Genomic DNA, 3,338 nt, shown 5'->3' on the forward strand with positions numbered 1-3,338 from the left:
CCTTCCCTCCAGTGTGTCTGCTGCACCACACAGCTTGGTGTCATCAGCAAACTTGCTGAGGGTGCACTCAATGCCACTGTCCATGGCACCCACACAGATGTTGAACAAGCCTGGTCCCAGGACTGATCCCTGAGGGACTCTGCTTGTCCCTGGCCTCCACTGGGACATGGAGCCATTGCCAGCCACTCTTTGGGTGCAGCCATCAAGCCAGTTCCTTATCCATCTAGTGGTCACCCCTCACACCCATGTGTCACCAGTTTTGAGACCAGGATGTGGTGCGGGACAGTGTTGAAAGCTGTGCTCAGCTCCTGGTAAATGACATCAGTTGCTCTCCCCTCAGCTATTAATTTTGTCACCTGCTCATAGAAGGCCACCAGGTTGGTCAGGCAGGATTTGCCCTTGGCAAAGCCATGCTGACTGTTCCCAATCACCTCTTCACTATTCTTTTGAGCGAGTAGTGACTCCAGGAGGATCTGTTCCATGATCTTTCCGGGCACAGAGGTGAGACTGACTGGCCTGGAGTTCCCTGGTTCCTCCTTCTTAACCCTGTTTGAAGATGGGGGCAATGTTTCCCCTATTCCAGTCTGTGGGGACTGCCCCAGACTGCCATGACTTTTGAAATAGAATAGAGAGGGGTTCAGCAACCTCCTCTGCCAGTTCTCTCAGCACCCGTGGGTGTATCCCGTCGGGTCCCATGGACTTGAACACTTTCAGGTTCTTCAGGTGATCACCAACCTGATCTGCCCTTACAATGGGCAGTTCTTCCTCCCCGTCCCTGTGATGAATATACTGGTAATTTGTGTTAAAATTATAAGACTTAGAGTGCACTGGCATTAAGGGTCAGGATCTTGTGAGGCCTGTTTAGAGGGTAAAGGGAAAGAAACCTATCTTGCAGACTTGCAAGGATGCTGTCTGGTTAATTGGAGACATCACGGCTGAGAAGGAGCTGTCTTAAAGATAAACATTCAGAACTAGGAATTTGTTTTCTTCAGATAAGAAGCCTGCACAATTGGGCATGCGTGAAAGTGGATGCTCTGACCCTTACCACACTGAATGTAGGGAGAAGGGATTTGACCACCTATTCTAAGACTCATTATCATATGCCTGCCTTCTATTTAGCATAAGTTTGCTTATGTAGATGATGGAACTATATAAGATGAAGAAAACTATTGTAAGGTTGCTTTCTGGGTGAAGTTTTGTACCCTCACATGCCCAACCGGTTGCTTTGCTTGCTTTTATTGCTTTTATTGCCTTTCTACGATCTTCTAGTGCCAATAAATCTGTTACCAAAAACTTTTACCTGGAGTCATCTATAACAACAGATAAATCATTTCTGTGACCAAAAACCCCTAACAAAATAAATCTTTGCTGGAGAGAATCAATCCCCCATCAGTCATTTGGAAACCAGTCTTTAAAAGAGAAATGACCTAGCAGTGGTACTCCTGGGGAGTGGTCTCAGATACGTCCTTGTGTGTGGGTCTAAAACAGACACAGCCACCAAGAGCCAGACTGTTTTTAATGTGTCCTTAACAAGTAAGAGGATGAGGAGTGAAGTACAACTTCCAGTAATGTTCCCTAAATAAGGGAGCCCGTGGTGTATGTCATCCCCAAGAAAAAGGCTGGCTGAGGGGCCAGACATTCATTAGTCAGAAATTCCTTCCAAAGGCAGGTGGTGGGAGAATTTCTGTAAAGCTTGTGGTTTAGAAACTGCTACATGGAGGAAGCATCAGAAATCCCAATCCTCCTCCCATCTCTTCCATGTTTATCCAGCCAAATTATTCATGGATTAATGCTGACTCTCAGAGAGACCTGAATGCAGGACTGAGTCTGCTCCATGGGCCTGGGAATCTATGCATTCCAGAAGGGTATGTTTGTAAAACAGCAACAGCCCTTCCCATGGCAGAGGCTCCTTTCATGTTTGCTTTGTGTTCTGCAGCTGGTTTCATCTCCTGACACCTGCTTTAGTCTGTGGCTTTCTGGAGGCTAAAGGACACTGTAGCCAGGTGCTGGCCTAGATGTTTCCAACACCTTCCAGATGGATTTGGGCTCTGGCCTCTCTCTCTTTCAGTGCTGTATTGATCTGCAGCATAAGGCAGGTTTCCTGCCCTCCCTGTTATCTGCAAAGTGAAATGTCACACCTTGTCTCAGATCTGGGGCTCTCGCCAAGCTCCACAACAAGAACAGTTCATCTTCCTCGGTGTGCTTGGATCAGCTTGTTCATGTTACACAGCCAAGAGGTTTTCAATGGCAGTGCTGCTTTTTTGTTCCATTCATAGAATGGTTTGGATTGGAAGGGACCTTGAGGATTATCTAGTTCCATCCCCCCTGCCATGGGCATGGACACCTTCCACTAGAGCAGGTTGCTCAAGACCCTGTTCAACCTGGCCTTGAATGCTTCCAGGGAGGGGGCAGGTGATGTTCCTAAACATCACCTCTTCCCAGTGCACTTCATTCTTTTTTCAGCATTCTAGGTAAAAAATACTTTGGTTTGCATTCAATGTTGCAGAATTGTAAGCCAGCTTGCATCAAATTCAGTGTATTTGCTTAAGAGCTTGATGATTTACCAAGCTGTGTGTTGACTGTGACTCGATGATCCGTGGGGAGCAGTCTGTCTGATTGTGTGTCTGCTCATCAAAGATGGATGATTGCCACTATGTGTCATGAAACTTCATCTGACAAAACCAACTCCATAGCAAAATAATGCTGTCTCCAAAGGAGCTCAGAGCAGCCCAGATATTCTGGGAAAGATTTCTTTATACTTCTTCTGTTAACAATGAACAAAGGACCATCAAAGCTTTTGCCAGCTCGCTCTTAGTTGTCAAAAGTCTTTTGTGAGAGCCTAGGAAAATGGTCTCTAACTGCATAAAATCTGTAGGATTTAGACTCCTATCTATGATCAATAATGGGAATTAAGGGGCTAAATACCTTTGGGGTCTTGGATTTTTTGAATGAAATCTTAGGTCTGGGGGATGAATTTTTCCTTTCCCTTTTTTGTTTTAAAGTCACCCTTGAGTGAGGAAAGGGAATGAGCTAAATGCTGGTTTTATGGGGTGAAGTTATCTTCCTGCAAAGTAAACTGTAATGGGTTGGGGCAAACCCCCTCCCCACCACGGGCAGAAACAACGACTCAGACAAAGGGATTGCAAAAGTGATGGAAAGTTTAATTAGAAAAACAATTTAAAAACAAACACCAATGAAGGCTTTACAGAGAACCACAAGCACTGTGACAAAGGGAGAAATCCCAGAACATGCCCAAGAACATCCCATCCCCACCTGGGGGTACACCCAAACCCCCCTAGGGCTCTTTCCTCCCCCCCCCCCCCCAACCCACCCTTCCT

The sequence above is a fragment of the Melanerpes formicivorus genome, unplaced genomic scaffold (genome assembly GCF_026170545.1).
Source record: "Melanerpes formicivorus ecotype bairdi unplaced genomic scaffold, bMelFor1.0.p_v2 SCAF_93, whole genome shotgun sequence".
Lineage (NCBI taxonomy): Eukaryota > Metazoa > Chordata > Aves > Piciformes > Picidae > Melanerpes > Melanerpes formicivorus.